This window comes from Mustela nivalis, assembly GCF_964662115.1.
Source record: "Mustela nivalis genome assembly, chromosome: 6".
In the NCBI taxonomy this organism is placed as follows: domain Eukaryota; kingdom Metazoa; phylum Chordata; class Mammalia; order Carnivora; family Mustelidae; genus Mustela; species Mustela nivalis.
The window spans coordinates 153,648,822-153,672,086 of NC_139025.1; the positions used below are offsets into that span (position 1 = coordinate 153,648,822).

Below are 23,265 nucleotides of genomic sequence, written 5' to 3' on the forward strand. Positions count from 1 at the left end.
TGTTGACTCACGATTTGAATATTTTGTCATTTTAAAAATATACATTTCTGATCATGGTTAATTTTTATTTCTACTGTTGCAAAATAAACAATAAAATAAAACCCAAACCTCAGCAAGTTAAAGAGAGGGCGAGGTTGAAGCCTATCTCTCATCCTGGACCTTCTGGTTTTTATCACTACTTTCCAGAAATTAAATTAAAAACCACGTGGGTGTCAGTTCAGCCACGTGGTTCATGACCGACTTGTTTTTTTTTTAAATGCTTCCTCTGGCTCAGTATTTTGGAAGTCCATATATTGTCCTCTGGTCCAGAAGGGGTTTTCTGCAGACATGGAGAACAGGATGAGAGCTTGGAGATAGTTCAAGGCTGGCCAGGGGCACAGTGTGCAGCGAGGTCTGACCATGAAGGGGGCGGCCTTAGCTGGGGCTATGTCCCAGTCCAGCCACCAAGGGATGTGGCCAAGTCCTGGTGTTGACGCCCTGTTCCCTGCACCACCCCCCTCCCCAGCAGTCAGTGCTGCCAGCATACTTAGTGCAGAGTGGACTTTTCTGACCCATTATTCTGTCCTCACAAGTTAACCCTTCCGTGTCCTACTGAATCAGGGCTCCTAAAGGTGAGCTGCGGTCACATCTAATAAGTGAGTGGTGGCCAAGTTTCATGGGCAATGCCAGGCGAAGATGTCCGCTTCCCCAGATGAGTCTCCTAGGATCTCCCAGTGTTTCAGTCCAAAGAAATGAACGATGCTGTGGGTTCCAGACACCACGGAAAGCCTGTGTTTAGATTTTCATACCTATGTCAGGGACTGGTCCTGGCGGGGTACCTGGGTGCCCCCATGCAGCCCTCCTCCTCCTCCCCCAGCCTGGGCAAGGCCATTCCCTTGCCAGGATGCACTCTGTGGACAGCTTGCTCCCCAAGCTCCTGCCTAAAAATGCTCCCGCTCTGTGGTCCATAATTTCCTCTCAAATGACCCCAGTTACTTCATCAGTGGACGGAGTAGATTGGATGAGACGAGTGTTTTTCTTCCTTCTCTACTTCTTTCCCTGTCTCACCTTTTTTTAAGGCTGTTTTTAAATTATTATAAGTATAAAATATTCTGAATATACAAATATGCACAAAGAATTATTTAACAGATCTTTGCATCCACCAGTTAGATGGGACAGATGTTAATTTAAGTCTTCATATTTGCCCTGGGTGTGTTTTATTCAAGTCACGAAAGAATTCTGAAAAAGTGTTAAAAAATATGAAAGAACAGCCCTCTGATTATTTTTTGTTTAATTTTTTTTTGAAAATGGCCCTTTTAAAATCAAGGAATTACGACATGTTAAGGAGGAAATCAGATATACAGTAATAAGTAATTATGAAAATTAGAACATTGCCCGTGAGAATCAATGGAAGCATGCCGAATCCGTCCTTGGAAGGAAATAATCTTAAAGATTGTCATCATTTGCCACAAAGAAAATACAGTCTAGAAAAGCAAGCGAATGATCAAAGATCTATGAGGAGAGACAACAAAGGAATTAATACAGATGAACCTGGAAATAAATCAGGAAAAGTTTATATAAACACGTCCTAGGAAGAGTTTATATAAAATGAGTGAACTCATCCAGAGTGTTAAAAAGGTGGGCGTTCAGGCAGGTAGAAGCAAACGGAACAGTGGTAACAATACCCACCAGAGTGAAGAGCCCAAACGCCAGTGCTGTAGTGGTGAGCTCTGTACCTTCGGAAGCTAACAACATGGAGACCCCTGTCGCAAAACAAATTCATAGCACTCGTAGATATTCAAGCCTTACTGGGCTCAAAAATGGGTTAAAAGAATATCGTGACCAAGAAGGGATTCATCCGTAAGCAGAAGCTGAATTGTTAGGGTGTGTTTTAATAAATATGTAATAGTAGATCATGTAAGAAAAACAATTGTCTCGAGGTTGTCCCAAAATGTACTTCACATCCCCCTGATGAACGAGGATGACAGTGGGCTAAGTGAAATAAGCCAACCAGAAGGGACGACTCAGTTATGATTCCTCATAACTGAGGTACCTACAGGGTCAAACTCAGAGACCGGAAGTAGCCTGGGCTTGCTGGGGTGGGCGGTGGGGGTGGGGGGTTTGAGGGGAGTGCGAAGTTGTTGTTTGATGGGGGCAGGGTCTGGCTTTGCAGGATGAGAAGAGTTCTGGAGAAGGATTGCGCAACATGTGGATGGGCTTAGGGTCACCGAATTGTCCACGTCAAAATAGTTACGATGATAAATGGTTATGTTTTGTGTATTTTAACTACAGTTACAAAAACTGAAGAACGGATCAACATGTCAGTATTTATGGAAACTCACAAAAAGCAGAGATCATCAATGTCTGGCCCCCATCTACACATAATTAATGAACTTGTCCCAGAAAATCCTAAAAACAAATGCTACCCAAAAAAGTGGTTCATTTTGCATCTGATGGATTCGCAGAAATCAGGGGGGGAAAAGGGTGAAACCTATTTCATAGAACTTTTCAATTTTCAAATGATACCAGTTATTTTTTTGTCTGATTTTTTTAACTCACAGCAGCTATTTATTACTTTTTGTCAAAGGAGGTGATACGGATTATTTCTGCTTCTCTCACTTGTTACATTTATTTTGTGACCACAATGAACCTTTAAGCACCCCTAGACCCCATATTAGAATGTGTGTTGTCGGTTTAAAAAATGTAGATTTTCATCTATCTTTTATTAATTCTTGTCTAGCCATAGTGTGGTTTAGATTCTTTTCACCTCTTTTTTATTTGTCTCTTTGTTTCTGTATACTTGCTCTCGTACACTGAGATTGATGCATTTAAGTAATTCACTGTAATTACCTTTTTTTCTTCTTCTCCTAAGAGTTTTTCAATTTTTAAGCCAATCACTGTTGTAACAATGTTCAGCACTCTTTTTTTTTTTTTTAAAGATTTTATTTGTTTATTTGACAGAGATCCCAAGTAGGCAGAGAGGCAGGCGGGGGTGGGGGAGAAGCAGGCTCCCCACTGAGCAGAGAGCCCGATGCAGGACTCGATCCTAGGACCCTGGGATCATGACCTGAGCTGAAGGCAGAGGCTTAACCCACTGAGCCACCCAGGCACCCCGGTGCTCAGCACTCTAATTTCTTCAGTATGCATCATGTGTTTACCGACCTCGAGTAACTGTCTCTGTAGGTTGGCAGAGATGGGACCAGGAGCAGGACATCCTTGAGGTCACCAAATAGCACTGTTAAGTGCTGTGGCAATGGAACTGGGCAGCTGGTCTGTCTGGGGTGTGGGGACACTCACTCAGCTTTTAGGCAGCAGCCCTGGGAGGAAGACGCCGTATGACGCCACCTGGTGTGGTGTGGTGTGGACGTGAGGGTAAGAGGACATAAAATACACACACAACAAGTGAGAGGCTTGGAGACTAAGGTCAAGGGGACACAAGGTCCCAGGGAGAGAGGGGCCATGCCACCCCCCCCCCCATTTTGGACTGCCGCTCCACAGAGATGAAGAAATGCTCCAGTGGCGAGGTCTTTGTGATGCCAAGCTAATCACAGGTCCCCTACGAGCTCCTCTGCTGAGCCTTTGCCTGCTTTGGCTAAATACAATATGTTCCTGAAGGTGTCGTGTTTCTCCTTCCGAGGGTACTTGCGACCTGGGGAATAGATTCATTCTTCTTTGACCCCAGATATCCTTTCCATGTTTATTCATTTTGTTCTCTTCAATTTCAATCTCCTGATCTTTGTTGAGAGCCAAGTGCCTTTTTATTTCTGTGGAAAGACATGATCTTTTTACTTGTGGAAACATGAGTCATCATGCCTCCTCGTTTGAAAACTTTCTTTCCTTGAGCGGTGGCCAATATCGAGGGTGCGCACTCGTTCGTTTCTCCAGGGATCACTGTTGGGATGGTTCGCCCCCGCCGCTGTTTCTCTAAATGGAAGCATGATACTTTGCAGCCTGTGATTTTAGGTAAAATCAAGGCCTAATGGATGGCTTACCACATCACGCCGCGTGGAGATCCCATTCACAGGTCAGGCCCACAGAGATGAATGGGGTTCACCCTTCAGTGGAAACTGACTTTTAGACAAATATTAACAGCAATTGCTCAAAAACAAAGTCAGGGGGCGCCTGGGTGGCTCAGTGGGTTAAAGCCTCTGCCTTCAGCTTGGGTCATGATCTCGGGGTCCTGGGATCGAGCCCCACATTGGGCTCTCTGCTCCACGGGGACCCTGCTTCCCTCTCTCTCTCTTTGTCTGCCTCTCTGCCTACTTGTGATCTCTGTCTGTCCAATAAATAAATAAAATCTTAAAAAAAAAAAAAGCCAGGAAACAGTGCTCCAATGCTTGTCTTTACTAAAACACTTACATGAGGTAGCACTTGGAAACCCATTCTCATTTTGAAGCGAACACATTAACCTTCCAAGGAATGAAAGAAGAGTCCAGAGTGTAGGAAGTGGGAATAACTTCGCTCCGACTTCGTCGTCCAGACTAAGGAGTAGAGCAGTTAATTGATTCAAAGGACCTGATCTATGAAAGAGTGCCGAGGCTCTCCAAGGCAAACCCTCACCTGGGCCTCATTATTGATGGGTCTGTGTTCACGTCTGTGATCATCTTCCCTTGAGTGCTGGGGACAGGGGGCCGTGACTCGCCTAAGACCAAGAGACTATGGTAATGGTAACAAGACCTCTCACCTGTCAAGCTGCTGTGTGTGTGTGTGTGTGTGTGTGTGTGTGTATACACGTGTGTATGTGCCTGTGTGAGCATATACACAAGAGGGACTCTTTTCCTATTTTGGAACCACCAAATAAGTAAGCCACCGTGCTGTGAGAAGGGCTATGAAGACAGGCCCTTGGTTCAAAACTACAAGTGGCCTCTAGGACACGAGAGAGTCCCGTGGCTGACAGCCAGCCAGCCAACAGGGACCTCAGTCCGACAGCCAGGCATGAGTTCTTCCAACAACCTGGGGGACGTCCCACGTGACTCTTTCTTCAGTCCAGCCTCTGAGGGGACCCCAGTCCCCGCTGACGCGTGCTTAACCGCAGAGTGGAGCTCAGTGAAGCTGTGCCTGGATGTCTCACCCGCCGAAGACTGTCACATAGTCAGTACACATCACTCGAAGCTTCCGGGCTTGTGGTAATTTTCTGTGCAGCTGCGGAAAACCAACACAACCGTGGGCCATGGGACACGGGTGGGGAAAGTTGTATTTCCCCAGAGTCCATGCAAAGGAGAGCCAAGTAGCGTGGGAAGAAATAGTTTCATGAACCGCTGAGAGGGGTTCATCTATTGTCTCACAAGGCGGATGGACCGGAAGTCAGGACTAAGCTATAGAGAATGATCAGCAGTGGACTTACGGCCTGTCTGTGGACTTCTCTATCCTTCCCCTATAGGGCTCAGACCCTACATAAACGGACATAAGACAAATATTTCAAGGACTTTATTTCTGAAGGATGACAAAATGTTAATTTCCCCGGGCCACCCACATGTTTCCGTCTGGCTTAATGTACTATTGAGGTTGCAAGATACGCTCAAAGACACACTTGACCTTGGCAACCAAAGAGTCAAGAGAGTCCGCCCAGGTCACAGTGACATCCCTTTTCCCAAGGGCTGGTAGCTGGGGGAGAGCCAGTGTCTCTGAAGGAGGCTTCCATGGGTGCCCGAAGATGATGTCTCTGGGGGCCTCCTGTCTTGGGCTGGTTCTCAACCCGGGGCTCTCCCTATGCACTGACTTTTCCTGTTGGGGTCTCTGAGAAGGAGTCACACTGTGTTTCTTGCTGCTTACAGAGAAGAGAAGAGTGTTAGTGGTACGGCACTGGAGCTGGCTGCTTTTCCTGAGGAGACAGAGCCTCTTGCCCCACGTGAGTCCCCAAGTGACTCGCCAAGGCACTGAGTCACGTGTTTCCTCCAATGACCTTCTCTTAGCCTGTCCAGAACAGTTCCTTCTCACCCACTGAAAATTCTGTTTACATCCATCTGTAGTATTTTGTTTTACTTTGCAATAGCACACGTACTGTGTCAGTGCAACTCAGTCAGTACAGAGGGAAAATGTAAACATGTGTCCGTTTATATCCACAAATATATCACGTTTATATCAATGAATCCCACCACTGCATCTAGAAGTAAGCATTATTAAAGTGCGTGCGTGTGTGTGTGTGTGTGTGTGTACACTCAAGGAGAGGTTTATTTATAAAAATTTGGGACCACTATTTATATATATTGCTTTGAAACTTCTTAATCACTCAATGAAATGTCTCCAATGTCCCATTTTCAATTCCTATAAATCTACCTCTCTTTATTTAGTAACTGTGCAGTACTCTATTTGAAGAGAACATCAACATTTATATCACAATTTCTTTATTGTTGCACATTCAGCTTTTGTCTGGCTCTCCCCGACACAGACATAAGGAATCTTTATATGTATTTACACGCATATGCAAATATGTTTTAATTTTTTAAATTTAAATTCAATTAATTTTTAAAATTAAATTTATTTATTTTCAGCGTAACAGTATTCATTATTTTTTCACCACACCCAGTGCTCCATGCAATCCGTGTCCTCTCTAATACCCACCACCTGGTACCCATATAATGGATTATTAGTTTCAGAGGTAGAGGTCAGTGAGTCATCAGTCTTCCATAACACCAGAGCTCATCACCCACGGGCTCTCCTTCATGCCCATCCCCCGGTTACCCCATCCCCCCATCCCTCCCCTCTAGCAACCCTCCATTTCTTCTCTATGGTTAAGAGTCTCTTCATCCTGCAAATATTTTCGAGGGTAGTTGCCTTAGTCAGATTGTTGGGTCCATAGGATACATATATTTTCCCTTTTCAGAGGCAGCTGCTACGTTGCCTTCCATTAAGGTTGTACCAGTAAACACTCCCTTGTTAGAGTATGAAGGCACCCATTCCCCACATACTTGACTACGCTGGATGTTACTCATCTTTTAGAATTTTGCCTGCATGGGTGAAAAATGAAATCAGTAACTTGGCTTCTTTGTCCTTGGCCTTTCCTTCTTAAGTTTCCCAGCTGGACAATGAACTTTCTGTTCCTCTTCTCTCCTAACCCAAAGAGAAGAGGTCTGATGTAATTCTCATGTGTAAATTTACATTTAAATTACATTACTAGGTTTCCTAATTTTGAATCACTCTTGTACTCACTCCGGGGGCGGGGAGGCACTTTGCAATATTTTTAATTTGCTACTGGATTAGCACGGTTCGATAGCATTTTATTTGGAATGTTTATAGTCATAAGTGAAGCAGTTTACAATCTTCCTCTTGTAGTTACTCTGGTCTGGTTTTGTTACAAGGGTTTTACTAGACCAGCAAACTAAATTGGGGGAATTTTCCATTCTTTTTTGAGCTATGGAACACCTTATTGCATAGGAATTTTCTGTACCCTACAAAGTTTTATTGAACTTGGTGGTCAAACTTTCCAATCTATGTGCCTCTAGGGTAGAGGATTTAAAATGGAGACAAAGCCTTTATTTCATAATTACAGATAGAAACAGTTACAAATATCAAATTAAATTAAGCCCCCCTCCCACCACATACACGTCTGCAGAATCGCCATCTGTCAACAAGACAACGTATGAAATCTTTCCAGTTTGTATCAGTGGAAGGAACTGGAGAAGAAGCTTCATAAAATTCACCAGGAGGAAAAAACAGAAAGGCTTGAGGAGAAGTAGCTGAACTGGGTTGGCCACAGAGCTCACTGGACCATGTTAACCTCTTTTCATCACAGAGATAATACGGAAGTTCTGTTCAGCTGGGTGGTTGTGCAATTCAACTTCTCGGCTTGACTTAGAATTTTGAAGCATGGCCCACTGTGTCATGAAATGTTCTCTTCCCAGAGGACCCACAAACTGAGCTATCACTTCACTTTGCAAATATGCAAAGAGTTTTTAGCACTGGGTCTGGTTTGTGGTAGGTGGTCCATAAAAGCTGGGTTTCTCCTCCCAGACCCATTAAAAAAAATGTTGCTTCGTTTCAATGTACACGCTTCGGTTCTCTTAGAAGGAAAGGTAGCAGGTAGGGGTGTTACCTAACTTGGTAGCTTGGAAATGAACGCCAGCTGTGCTCACTTCAGATGCAATCAGAATTCCAGGATCTCAACTAAATCTAGATGTTTAAAAAAAAAAAAATTGTAAAGGCCCAGCAAATCCAGACAGCCAAACCTCATCCTTGGAAAAAACTTGGATTTTCAATCAGCTTCCATATGTCTCTGAAACTCTTCTCCTTCCCAATTTGGTAATTTACCAACCCAAGATGTGTAGAGATAGGCGAGCAGGACAAACCCTGGGGTTTCAAAAATAATTAATGGATCAACCTACCGCTTGCAAAAATTTCAGTTTCGGGACCTAGATCAGAACGATTCTTACTCCATCACACATAAAACAAAATCATTCTTTCTACTTTCATAGATCATTCCATACATTCTTTCCATGTTTTGGCACAAGTCACTGGTTCTCATATAAGACAAGCCTTGTACTTCATTTTAATTCAATAACCCGGAGAGCCGTTGTTTGAAGGCTGGCTGGGTTAAAATCAGCACTTGCAGAGTGGGGTTCCAACACGCCAAACATCTGTTGGATGCGAACGCACTTCAGATGGTTTTAATACAGCTAGATGTTTGCTATCACATGGAACCAGACCGTCTGTGATCAGAATTCCTATGTAATAGCTGCAGATCGCTGAAGATAAACATGTAGTCTCTGAGCTCCCCTTGGAAATTGTACATATATGGCAGACCTCTCCAGTTCTCTACCCCATTTCCATTCTCCCATTCTTCCTTATTAATAGGAGGCCAGCTTTGTCGGACATCTGGCTGAAATACTAATTTTTCCAATTTACAATGAAGCTATGGATGGCGGCACATCCATGTCCCATGATGGTACAGAACTTTGGATAAGAAAGAAGCAAAAGTCAGCTAAGCATTTCTGGCAAATGTTGTCCTTTTCTTCTTTTCCTTTTCATTTTTGTCCCCCTTCTTCCATTGCATTTTATTTTCTGGCCTGGAACACGTGCCAAGGCTGGAGTGGGAGCAGCCCTCTTTTGACCAGAGGCAACACACATTAAATCAAAGCCCGTTTTAAGAGGGTGGGCGTGGACAGAGAGATGGTGCCTGGAACCAATCTGTATAGGATTTGTTTGGTTAAGCTGCTATCACGATTATTATCAACAGTTGCACACAATCCAGATAGACGTTACGCAGACATTTTTTCCTTTCTTTCTCTAAATTTTAGTGCTTCTTTCCTCATTTTATCTCTCTTTTCTGGAAGAGTTGGAGTCATCTGAGGAGCATAGATAAGAAACCTCAGAGACTGAAGCTTTCCTTAGGCTGAGCTCACGTCCTTTCAGACCATGGTGCTCTCTCCATCAGCGTGCACATCCTTATTTCGACAAAGGGACCCCGTGTAGGTTTTTATAACCAGTGAAAAGGCAGGATCTAGGTGACTCCTAGGTCTTTCATTGTAGATTAAAAAAAAAAAAAGTTTATTGAAGAGTTTATTTATTTGAGAGAGAGAAAGAGAGAGAGAGAGAGAAAGTACACACAGTGGGAGGGAGAGGGGCAAGCAGACTGCACTGAGCACGGACCCCGATGTGGGGCCGGATCTCACCACCTTGCCCTGGATCTCATGACCCGAGTTGAAATCAAGGGTGGGACTCCTAAGCGAACGAGCCACCCAGGCGTCCTTCATTGTAGATTTTTGCAGAAAAGTTACACCGTGTGCACAGACGCATGTGTCTGCAGGGGCTGGGAGCTCCCAGAGACACCGGCGCATCGCCTCTCACGGTTGAACGACGCTCTTCTCCCCGAAGGGGAGCCCACAGGTTCAAGAACGCCCAGAATCACCGATGGCATGTTTGGCATTTTCAGAATCGACAGCACAGCAGACCACTCAGTAGAGCAGGGTTGCAGTAGAATTTGGACGTGGTGTATGCAGAGAGGAGAAATTCATGTAGTCCGGTTGCTGTCACGCCATACGTCACACCATGCGATCACAAGGCAAGGTTCATGGAATCACGCCATCCCCTGACTTCACCGAGGTTTCAGCTTCCTGTGGCCTCTTTGTGAGAGGGGAATGTCCCACCCAGTCCCCCAGCGAGTATGGGTCCTAATGCATTGAGGCCAAACGAGTTCATCTTTACCGATATGACTGGGGCTATAATTACTGGTGGTCAAATGGCCAAGTTAGGTCTCCATAACTTAGGGTCATATTTCTGTTCATATTGGTCTAGGGAAGTTTAGAATCATCATTTTTTCTTGTTCTTTAAGCAATTGTTTTAAATGCAAGAGTAAGGAAGAGGATTGCAACCCAGCAGACATCCGTGAGGATGTAATCCCACCACGTCAGATGCCAGAAGCTTGGTTTCACTCCCTGGATCATCGTCAGGGTCCCTCGCTCCTATTCCTTCTTCCCTGCAATTGTATTTGAGTCCTTCACGGTCTCTCCATAGCTCCCCTGATACTGGGTGTGCAGGGATGACTGGATCATCGTCAGGGTCCCTCGCTCCTATTCCTTCTTCCCTGCAATTGTATTTGAATCCTTCATGGTCTCTCCATAGCTCCCCTGATACTGAGTGTGCAGGGACGAGGAGAAGGGGATGTATCCATCCAGTCACACAGGCCGCTCGGCCCTGGAGTGGAGTGGGGAACTGCGGGAGGCGCCGTCACTAGGTGGCTCTGATTCATGGTCCTCCACGCCCTCCCCTCTCATCCATTTCCATGGAAAATTAAAAATTGTTTACAAAAACAAATTTGAGGGACAGGAGGAATGTTGACAACATTAGTCACAGATGTGTCTTTGCCATGTGGCTTTAATAGAACTACTGTGACAAAAACTTCCAAATAGTTTACCATAAGGAAAAAAAAAAAACAACCTGCACCACTAACAAAGTTTTGTTTTGATTAACTATGTTAAAATATTTAGAGAAAGGAAGAGATGTTTGGAACCCATAGAATTTCTGGCTGAAGCTGAGAGTTTCAGGTGGGCCAGTGCAGAAGAGGGTTAAGGTCACATTGTCTAGGGACACGGCCCTGTGTCTCCATCACCTGGGTGAGACCCCTGGAGGATGAGAAAAGAGGGCATGGGGGCCAAAGATCACTGGGATCAAGCCTACAAAATCCTTTGCAGGAAAGGCGGTGGAAAGATTCTACGGCAGAGTTCTAGAAGGGAGAAAACGCACCAGAGATAAAATGATTGAGAACAGCCTCAATGAGCGTCACCAAGACAAGGAAAAGACTACAGGTGGGTGGGGGGGGGCAGGGAGGGGCTGGACCAGTGATGCCGAAGGTCGACCTGCAAGTAAGTGCAGCCAGATGTGCAAGTTCAAAGCTCAGGGAGACATAAAAAGTGTGGAATGGACAGATTTGGTGGCGAGGTCAGGGAAACAGACCAGGCTAAAGACAGAGACAGAACCAACGTGTGACACCGAGAGAAAGAGTAAGGCAAGATCAAACCAGGAGTCGGCCAGCCTTTCCTGTGACGTCCACAGCTGGGGCTGTGAGAGCCCTGAGGCCTCCCTCACAAGTGCTCAGCTCTGCTGTCCTGTGGCAAAAGCAGCCAATAAATAAAGTTTTATTCGAACCCCTCCCTCTCCTCCTCTAAAACCCTCAGTTTGTTTCCCAGAGTCCAGAGTGTCTCATGGTTCGTCTCCCCCTCTCATTCCCCCCACTTTCATTTTTCCCTTCCTTCTCCTAATGTCCTCTGTGCTATTCCTCATGCTCCACAAATAAGTGAAACCACAGGGTAATTGCCTTTCTCTGCTTGGCTTATTTCACTCAGCATAATCTCCTCCAGTCCCATCCATGTTGATGCAAAAGTTGGGTGTTCATCCTTTCTGGTGGCTGCGTAATATTCCGTTGTATATATGGACCAAAGCTTCTTTATCCATTCGTCTGTTGAAGGGCATCCTGGTTCTTTCCACAGTTTGGCGACTATGGACATTGCCTAGTGATGGGCATTAAGGAGGGTGCAGATTGCATGGAGTCCTGGGTGTTACCTGCAAACAATGAATCTTGGAACACGACATCAAAAACTAACGATGTACTGTATGGTGATTAACATAAAAAAAAAAAAAAGAAGAAGAACACAGCTACACCTGTTTGTTGAACGTTGTCTAGGGCACTCCAGTTTAACTTTCACATAGTTGCCACGGGTCACAAGATAGCCTTCTTGCCTCTCCTCTCTGCCCACCTCCCAACCATTGGGAAATGTAAAAGCTGTTCTTAGCCCCCCGGCTATGCAAAACCAAGCAGTGGGCAGGGCCCTGTTTTGCCAACTCCTGTGTTAAACAAAGGTGGGGTGGGGGTTGGGGAGGGCAGTGGGGGGGCAGGGCAAAGGGGTGGAAGAAAATGTATGCAGTAAGAACACCCAGTTTAGGTAGTGACGATCTCAGGGGCTGAAATATTCCCAGCATCTTCATCCTTTAACACAAGTATCTCAAATTTATAAGCACAGAATAAAATGCAAACAACTGATTTCTATTTTAAAAGAAGGAACTCTATTAAACAAAAAGCAATGCCTTTATTGCCACAGTTCCTTCTTCTCTTGGTTTTTCTATATCTGGAATAAGACACAGCGAGCCGGTCACCCGGATCGCTGTAGCTACCACTGGTTTCTGGGCTGCGGTTTAGTAACACGGTTGCTTAGAAAAAAACATTTTAAAGTTTTAGAATATTATCTCAGAAATCCACACCTTCCTTAGGTGACTTTAGATCTATGGGGAGCATGAGTTTATCTGGAATCTGTGTTCTTTGCTTCAGAGCCAGCGTGGGTACATAGCGGGTTTCCCTGAACAATCAGTCCAGCTGCCTTCAAAGTGTTTCTCAGAAGGTCTGTCCATGGAAATTTGTACTTCTCCGTTGCTTTAGGCACTGAGATCATTTAATTTGATTGAAATTGATTCTAATTGGGGCTCCTGGATGGCTCAGTCGGTTCAAGCACCCAACTCTTGGTTTCAGCTCAGGTCATGATCTCAGGGTTGTGGGATCGAGCCCCACATAGGGCTCCACATTCAGCACGGAGTCTGTTTATCCCTCTCCCTCTGCTTATCCCTCTCCTCCTACTTGTGCGCTCTCTCTCCCAAATAAATAAATAAATAAGATTTAAAAAAAAAAAAAGGAAAAGGAAATTATTCCAATCGCCAAGTCACTATTTGGGAGCTTTCTTGAAGCCAGATGGCACGTCAGGTTACCTCTGTCTCCTTCCCATCTTAGTATCTGCTTTTCCTTCGGACAGTGCTTGGGACACAGGGTGGGCTCGGTGCATGTGTGCTGATAGAGTGAAGGAGTGGCTGCCATGTAGCCAGTAGGAAATAAATAGACTCTGGGGAACAGAAGATGTTCATGGCAACTGTGCCACAGGTGCCCATGTTTCTAGATTTGTAAGAAATCACCTGCTAGCAAAAGTCACCAGAGAGGGTATTTCTTGGTTAGTGTGGCCTGATTTTTGTCTTTCAAATCAGGGATTCTGAATGCTGTCAGTCTGGAGAGGGTATCGTTTTCCTGTGACTACACAGCTGTGGTTATGATTGGAGCCAGTTCTTGGCCATGGTTTGCTTTGTTAAGTGTTCTCTCTGAAATGTGGCTGGACGGGAACCAGAATCCAAGACGTGTCAGTGGTTAGGGGACACGCTTGAGGATGCTGTGGGTATCTAGGGCCATTTGGGGATGCGGTAAGGTCATTAAGAATGAAGAGTAATGATCACTGAGGAATTATGGTGCCTTATTCATCTTTTAATCCAAGACTAGACAAAGAGAAAAACAAAAGAAGCTTGCTTTTTAGCCAGATTTGGTGAGTAACCATAACTCCCTTCATTCGGTTCCTTGGTTTGTGTTGTTACATAAACGCCTTCACTCGATGTGAATCTTCCTTCCAGTTCTTGCCTTAAAACACAACACAACAGAACAAAGAGCCAAAGGCAGTGTGTAATTCTGTCACAGGTGAGTGGGGGCATGAATGTGTGGGGGAAACAGGACTAAATGAGGCCTGATAAAAGCCAGGGGTTTCAGAGGGCAGAAGCAGTGGGGAAGTGAGCTGAAGTTACACTGTCCGAGGAAATGGCCACGTGTCTCCTTTTGGGTGACACACGTCTGGGTGACACAGTGTTTACCTTGTGGTCCTGGCCCGACGTCTCCCGATGGTGCTCCCCCCTTCTTGGAGGTAGCTCTGGAGCTAGATTCAGAGTCAGGTGGATCGAGCTTCTGCACAGGGGTGACGTGGCATCAGCCTGCACTGGCTTCAGCGCACCGGGATCCAGACAGGCCGACACACTGTTTATTCCGTCCTCATGGGGCTGGATCATAATTGCACATATGGTCACTAAAATCTGTTCCCCTTTCAAAGTGCTCACTGTCTGGCTGGAACTATGGTGGGATTTTGCAAATTGGCACTCGGGCAACGGCTTTTTCCTGCCGAAGTGTCAGAGCATTGAAGTTCAGCTCCTAATCCTTCCTTGGCCCGTGACTTCCAGAGTTATTACAAACCGTAACTGCACAACGGAGGGGTAGGCTGCTCATGTGGCAGCAACGTTTTCTTTACAAGCTTGTGCGGAACATCAGGAGGGAAACTTTGTTTTGCATTTTTACGGGCAATATAAAGAATGCTTTGTAAATAGCTTAAAACTGGAGAAAAAAAGAGCAACCACTAACCCCAGCTGAAAACACACACACACACACCCCAACTCAGAAGAAGCTGCTTTTTATTGCTAATCACAAACATCAGGTATCTAGTGATGAAGCAATTTCCTGGCAAGAAATAACATCAGACAAGGCTGGAAGGGCTTTACGAATGTTGACTAGTTCATGGACCACAGCCCATACCCAACTCTGACAGAATGTTAGGTGCGGAGTCACTTCACACACTCTTTGGGACTGCCTTGTGCGGCAGTAAGACCTGGGAACAAAACAACCAGAGCATAATCTGAGTCTAAATAGGAAAGGGAACCGTATGTGGGGAAACGTTGCTGGAAAGAAACTGAACATCTGATAAATGTTAATAATGATTCAAAGGATATTTAGCTTCTCTCCTGGTTGACCTAGAATACAGAGAGATGATCTATGAGCTTGGCACCCAACCAAACACTGCAGAAGGGACTGGGTTTCCTAGCTCCAGGAAGTAGGGGGTGTCTCCGGTGCGTTGTAGGCACGCCGCAGTGGCTAGTCTGCGCTGGATGGCCAGGCCCAGGACAGGTCGCCCTGCCTCAGCACTGGTGATCCATGAGGTATCACAACAAATGTTGTTGTAACCATGAGGTTACAACAACAAATCTCCTGGAATCACTGAGTCAGTGCCGGAGAGGTCCTGAGAGGCCACCTCACCTCAAATCCCTCCAGAGAAGAGTTCTGCTTAAAGACGAGCATCACTTTTGTCTCTACATTTGATCAAGTATTTTCAGGGGCTGGAGGCTCATTTCCAATGAAGCTCTTTTGTTGGATACTTCTCCTTAGGTCCTTAAAGACAGCTCTTATGCCAGCTCTGGGTCTTCCGGTTGGTAAGAAGAAAACACGGAGCGACGTGGCTCAGGAAAGCCCAAACACTGGTAATCACCATGACTGTGACCTACAACCTCACAGCTCTTGGGTAGTCTCCAGAGCAACCAGCTCTAGTGACAATGTGTCTCTTCCCTTCCAACATTGTCGCCTCTTATTTCATTGTGTGATTGCACTGGACGGCCCATCGGTCCATCTGATTCTGTGTCCGAACAGTATGTAGATTTGCCTTAGCTCTCCCATGTTCCTGATGTCCCTTTTCTTGGTCTAGGCTGCTGTGTTAGCTTCTTGGATGCCATAACAAAGTACCACAGACTGGCAGGGAGGAGTGGCTCAAGCAATAGGAATTACTGTCTCGCACTCTGAAGGCTGAAGGTCCAAGATCAAGGTGTCGGCAGGGCTGGTTCCCTCTAAGGGCTGTGAGGGAAGAATGTGCTCCAGGCCTCTCCTCGGCTTGTGCCTGGCCGTCTTCTCCCCAAGCCTTGTCTCGCTTCTCTGTGTGTGAATGTCCGAACTTCCTCTTCTTCTAGGGACACCAGTCACCTTGAATGAGGGCCCACCTTAATGACCTCATTTTGAATTAAGTGCCTTTCTAGGACCGCATCTCCAAATACAGTCCTGTTCTCAGGTTCAGGGGGGTTAAGACTTCAACCTATGAATCGAGGGGAACGGACATGACCCAGCCCATAATAGCCACCATCCTCTGTCATCTGGGTGACCTGGGACTGCCTCAAAGCTGGAATCCCTGTGTCAACTTTGTGTTCCTCAGTCCCATTTCCAAAGAGTAGCAGAAGTGGTTTTCCTCAACTAAGCATTGTATCGCACCATTCCCCAACTTAGTCCTCCCATAGCTGTCAATGCAATTAGAAGCCAGTCTCCTAGAAGACATTGGCATTGACAATTTGGTACCTTCCTAACCTGCCTAATTTCACTAATTATCTCCTTGTCCACCGTGTTTCAGCTGTATCAAGCTTTGAACCCCAATACTCACAAACCCCCTCTGTCCTCTGCGCGTTTTCCTCCACTTGGAACATTTGCCCCCCCTTCCACAGCCAGACCCTTCTTAGTTCTCAGCATAAATATCTCTCAGGGAAGACTTTCTGGATCCACCTGAAAGTACCCCTTTTCTCTAGCTTGCAACCTTTAGAATAACTGGTAGTTATTTTGCTTTTACTGTCATTTCTCCTAGAAGTCAGAATCCGAGACTCACTTATTGTTGTTATTTTTTCATACCTAATACCGTACCAGGTGACTAGGAGGCACTCAATATTGGATATTGTTAGGGTCTCTAACAAAATGGTAACTATTAGTGATACTGGAAACCCCATCTGGTTTTTGACTTCAAGACGCCTGCCTCTAATTTCCCAGCCTTTATTTATATATTAAACATGCTATTTATTTCAGGGGTTTGGGAGAGCTCTCTCACAGACACTGCTGGTTCCCTAACTAGCATGCTTATTTATTTTTAATAAAACTATGGTTTCTGTTTCGGTGACCCACACAGCTCCACATGGCCTTGTTTTCTTTGGAACCTAACTCCCATCTCCAGCAACTGATCTAAGAAGGAGCTTAAGATGAAATTCTGGCTAATGAAACAGAGTCATCTGGAAAAGTTTCCCTGTTTTACACATGGCAAAAGAGAGCATTCCTTCTTCTAGAGCGCAGTGCTGTTTTTTGCAGAGTAAAGTTGTGACCGTCAGGTGAGCCGGCAAGTGCATGCCAATACCATGAGGCTCTCAGAGTGGGAATCCAAGGAGAAACTGCATCCTTGAGGATTCTGGGTCATTTCAGTCAGGGTCCCTTACCTCAAGTCCTCTTCCTTATGGTTTAGGCTGTTGATTGAAGACAGTGGAACATTTTGACATCTGTCTGATATATATGGCTAAGACTTTTTTCTGCCATATTGCTTATTAGCTTATTGACATTTTCTTCTTAAAAAAAAAAAGATTTATTTATTTTAGAAAGGGAGAGAGAGAGAGAGCATGTGCACAGGAGATGGCAGAGAGAAAGAGAATCCTAAAGCCTCTTCCCCGCTGAGCATGGAACCTGACACAGGGCTCGATCTCATGACCTGAGATCATGACCTGAGCCGAAACCAAGAGTCAGATGCTTAATCAACTGAGCCACCCAGGTGCCCCGACATTTTCAATTTACTAAGATGATTTTTGTGTTAGTGCTTTTTATTTTTCTCCTCAGGAATAGCTTCAGATATTTTTCTTCATCATCTTTTGAGAGAGAGGTATGATTTTTCTTTTTTAATCTGTTAATGTGGTAAATAGCTCTCATAAATTTCCTAAGGTTGGAACACCTTTGCTTTCCGGGATATGCCGAGCTTGGGTGTGAGGCAGTATTCACTTTAATGCTGGACTCAAATAATCATTACTTTTTTTTTTTTTCAATATGTGCATCTGTTTTCAAAAGTGACATATCTGTAGTTCTTTTTTTTTTTTTTTTTTGGTTCTGTCTTTGTTTGTTTTGGCTAGTTGGCTATGCTGATTTCACATGATAAATTTGGAACGGTTTCGTATTTCCCTATGCCCTGGAGCAGTTTCTTTAAAATGTAATTTTTTTTTTCCCTAAAGACTTCAGAAATTTTTTTCTGTAAACAGTGTGAGTAGGTCTTTTAGTATCTTTTCAGAAGTAGCTATTTTACTAGCTTTTCAGTTTTTTGGTATGCCTCTGAGTCTATTTCAGTTTTCCCCTTCTTCCTGAGTTGATTTTGGTAATTAATGTATTCCTGGGAGTTAACTCAATTTACCTATATTTTCAAATGTATTTCACAAGTGTGAGTGCAATATCATTCATATAATATTTAGACGTCCTTTGTACCTATAGATGTGTAGTCATCTTTACTCTTAAGGTTGCACACTTGTGCTTTCTCCAGCTTTAAAAAATGAGATTTTCCAGATTTTGCCCATTTTATCACTTTTAAACACTTTGATTTGGGTCCAGTCTACTGTGGTTTTGTTTATTTATATTATATTAATGTCCATCTTTCTTTTCTTCCTCCTCCCCTCCCCCATTTCCTCTCCCCGCCTCCCTCCTTCAGTGAGGGACCACAATGGAGATGAATTCCGGAGTTGCCTGGAAAACTCTCAGAGCTGGGGTTCCGGGGTGGCCTGGACCTTCTTTGTGTCCCAATTCTTCCCTAAAACATCAATTTCACTTCCTTTCTGATTTTCTTTCTACCTCACAGACATTCCTTTTCAGCCTTCATCGCCGGTCCCTCTACCTTGTCCTGACTCTGAGAGTTGCTGTGTCCCAGCACCCCATCTGCAGACCTCGTTCCTTTATCTTCGTGAACTCTCTGGGTGATCTCATCCAGGCAGTCTGAATGAACAATGGTTCTGGGTGTGGGAGCTGGATCTAACGTGCTTTGAACCTCATCCCCACTCGTGCTCCACAGCCTTGAACCAGGGGAAACTTAAATTTCTCTGTTCCTCTAATTTCTGAAGAAACTGTAATGCTATCTACTTCAGAGAACTGTTGTGAACATTGAGTTGAAATATTTTTAAAAAAATATTTTTAAATATTTTAAAAATATTTTTTAAAAACCCATAGAGGGATGGACTATAGTTAAGTGCTCTATGAATATTAGTTATTATTATCAGTACCCAGCTCTATGCTTTCAACATCGTGAATAAGCTGATGTGCTTCCCCTGCTTCCCCCCTGCTTCCCCCACTCAGGGGGAAACAGCCTGGATGAAACTGGTCCTTCTCTAGTTCACTGAATTCTCTCCAGTCCCTCAAAAGTCTCCAGCACAGGGTAGGGGCTCAATAAGTAGCAAGCATGTCACCATCTATGAATATAATTTTGTCTATAATCCCCCAATACAGTGTCATTATTTCTCAACAGTGTAATTCTTCAGTTTGAATAGTAGAGTCATAGACCCAGGATATGGGAAAGAAAAGGCACCCAATAATAATACAATAGAAAATACAGTACACATTCCAACTCAAAAGTTGGTTAAGTTGAAAGTTAAAAAGTTAAAAGTTAAAAATCATAGAATCAATGCTTTTCTGATCAAACCCACCACTGTAAGTAAACGAAAAAGAAAAAACACGCTTCGGCAACGTGAGTAACAAACATAAAGGAAGACGGAAGGAACACAACGGACTAGCTCCATCATTGCAATAAATTTGAGCAGGTTGAATTCTTTCATTAAAATAAATTCTCTCATTAAAATAAATATATTATTTTTAATATATATTAATATATATTTTTAATACATATATTTTAATATATATTTATTTATATATTTAATATATTTTAATATATATATTTTTAAAAATACAGCTATATGCTCTTTTTAAGAAACCCATTTAACCCAAAATTATAAAGAAAGCTTGAAAATAAAGGGGTGGAAAAGAGTTATGAGGGCCAGCGTAAACAAAAACAGAGTGTAGGTTGAAATGATAATGTCAATGCGATGGTGCTTAAGACACAAAACGAGGTGATAATTATATGAAATGATGATAAGGCACAATTTATGAAGTGACTCGTCTTAATCCCCCTTCCCAAAGAAAGCCAATACACATTATAGCACCAAATAATACAGCACATAAAAAGGCGAAAGATCTCTCAAATGCAAAGAAAGCGTCCTTGAAATATAATTATAGGGGAACATTTTGACATCTGTCTGGTTTGAATAACTCTGATGGACAAGAAAGAAGTGACGCTATTTTGGTAATCCCTGGAGCTGTTGGGATGCAAGCTCCCAGGTTTCTTGGGGGACGGACTAACCTTGACCCAGACAAGGAGGGCATGGAGAGACCCAGGAAAGAGGCAGACCATGCCACAACGGTAGGCGGCAGTTGAAACAAGCAGGGGAATTCACATATAAGCAGACAGAGGAGTTAAATAAACAATTAAAACCATACAAATATTTCTAGAGAATATCTGAGACCCCATACGCAATCTAAGGTGGAAGAGGGCCTCACCCCAATGGGGCACCCAGAGGTTCAAAATGCATGTGGATGTCTAAAGGGAAGCACTTTTATAGGGGAAGTAATAACCTTATGTCAGTCAGAGAATAAATAATAGATCTCGGTTCAGTGACCCATGATAGACATGTAAAATTACTGCAGATACTACAAAAAGTACTCCTATAAATTGAGAGGGTGGAATGATCCAAAGGAGAATGAGGAAAATGTATATATTGATAATTCACAGTTACAGCAATTCCAAAAGGCTCAAAAAACAGGAGAAGTTCCTTGAATCCATCAGTAGTCAGGGAAACGGAAATTGAATTAATAATAATGAAATAGCACTAAATATCCATAGACAGTAAAAATGAATTAAAAGATTTATAACGGTTGCTAGGAAGAACCAATGGGAAAAGTATCTTACACATTGCTGGTGGCAAGGTAAACTGTTCATCTTTTTTGGAAAGCTATCTGACAACCTCTATTAAAATAATGTATAGCTTTTGACCCAGAAATTCACTCCTGGGAAAATTTTCTCTACAAACGAAAGCCACAGTACATAAGAATCTATACACACAGATATTTATTACAACATTGTTAGTTGTGGCAAAAACGAGAAAGAAATGTAATGCTTATCAAAAGAATGAATTAGATGCCCACCAGTTGATTTGGAAAATTATCCAAGAAGTATTTTAGGAAAGAAAAGGAAGTGGGGAAATACATGAGTCGATTATGGCAAGACAAACTTAACTTCCTCCAAACAAAAAGCTGTTTGGGTGTTTGTATATATAAATAGAATTATATGTATGTACAGAAATATATAAATTCAGACAAATATGTAAGCTTAAGTATTATTATAGTAAATTATGTATGTATAGAACTAAGTGTATATATGTATCCAGGTATATGTAAACTAGCATTAAATATACATCTGCTTCCATACAGAGAGGACTAGGTATATGTATGGCTATCTATAGAGGAATAGGAAGATGTTAATTTATAAAGGAATAATACTACAGGGTCAGATGATGGGTGTAATTGTGTATGTATGTACATGTGTGTGAAGTTGAGCTAAGATTGGGGCAGCGTACAAAATTGGGGAAGAGCTGAGGTTAGGGATGTGGTATTGGCGGTTATTGGGAATAGAGTTACAGGTGTGCACCTGCATGAGGTTGGGGACTAGATTATAGGCAAGATTAAGGGTATAAACCTGGACCCAAATGTGGATCTGGGAGAGGTTATGATCTACTTTTTACACAATTATATGTGGTTTTATAGCTGGAGCTTCACTGAGATTAGGAATATGGATTTTCTGACTATATAGGATTAATTGAATTTTTTATCTGTAGCAGAATAGGATTTCGATTCCACATCTGTATAAGATCATGCTTCAGTATATATTTATCTACACATGTGCAGGAATGTACATATTTACTTATGTGCAGATACATGTATAAATATGTAAATAAATACATATGTAACAGTATATATATCATATGCATCATTAAATGATGGACAAGCACCTCTAGATATTTTTAATATCTAGTAGTTTATAAGTATATCTGTGTAAAACTTCCTGTGTGCACTTGTGTAAATAGCCATCTATCACTACAGGAATATGCAGACACATACACGTGAGTCTTCTTCTGGAGTGGATTATGTAGATATATCTGTATTTTCATAAGGTATTATGCAAATGTCTTATTTCCACATTGATTATGTGAAATGGGCACTTTGTTAAGAGTATGCAAATATATCCATACCTTTAGCTGATGTTCTAAATCTTTCTCTGATTCTGTTTTGGATTATATAATGAATTATGTAGCTTGAGTTATAGAACACTAATGCGTTTATTGTTCTGTAAATGTGTGGGCGTCCACTTAGTATTACAAAAATGTTACTAGATCAGTAATGGTTTAGAGGACATCATTAAATATACCTTTAAAGGTCATGTGTGTCACTTCCTCTCTCTAATTTTGTGTGTTTAGTATATAGGTAGATCTCCGTACATACCACCTCTTAGCATGGTATTATTTAATGTATTAGCTTCTGTCCCTTAATAGAATCATGAAAATGTCTGTGTCACTGCTGGTATAGGATTATGTAAATAGAGCACCTGTATATATTTGTGTATATCTTTATATATCTAAAAGATTATATGTAAATACATATATTTGACATTATATGGGATTATATACATGTGTCTATATATGGGGCTTGTTTAAAATTATGCAAATGTGTCTGCATAACTACATGTATGGGATTATGGAAATTTATTTGTGTAGATATTTGTAAATACATTTGTATTTGCCTACATAGGTGTCTGGTACCTCTAAGAATGTGCAAACATCAGTACCTGTATAGGATTACCCACGTAATCCTATACAGGAATCGAAATCCTATTCTGCTACAGATAAAAAAATCAACTTGTTTTTCTATTCCTTTTTTTTAAAGTTTTTTATTTGTATAAACATATAATTTATTATTAGCCCCAGGAATACAGGTCTGTGAGTCACCAGGTTTACACATTTCACAGCCCTCACCATAGCACATACCCTCCCCAATGTCCATAGCCCCACCACCCTCTCCCTACCCACCTCCCCCTGGCCACCCTTAGCTTGTTTTATGACATTAAGAGTCTCTTATAGTTTGTCTCCCTCCTGAGCCCATCTTGTTTCATTTATTCTTTTTCTACCCCCCAAACCCCCTACGTTGCATCTCCACTTCCTCATATTAGGGATATCATATGATAGTTGTCTTTCTCCCATTGACTTATTTCGCTCAGCCTAATACCCTCTAGTTCCATCCACATCATCGCAAATGGCAAGATTTAATTTCTTTTGATGGCTGCATAGTATTCCATTGTGTATATATAT

At 42.9% G+C, this 23,265-nt stretch overlaps 1 long non-coding RNA gene across 1 annotated transcript in view; it reads right to left on the reverse strand.

Moving 5' to 3' along the window:
• Positions 1–5,415: 5,415 nt before the first annotated feature.
• Positions 5,416–23,265, reverse strand: part of LOC309866861 — a 34,821-nt gene continuing 16,971 nt past the window's right edge. The window contains exon 3 of the long non-coding RNA XR_014312841.1: positions 5,416–5,743. This is a non-coding gene — a long non-coding RNA (uncharacterized lncRNA). The remainder of the gene's footprint in view (positions 5,744–23,265) is intronic.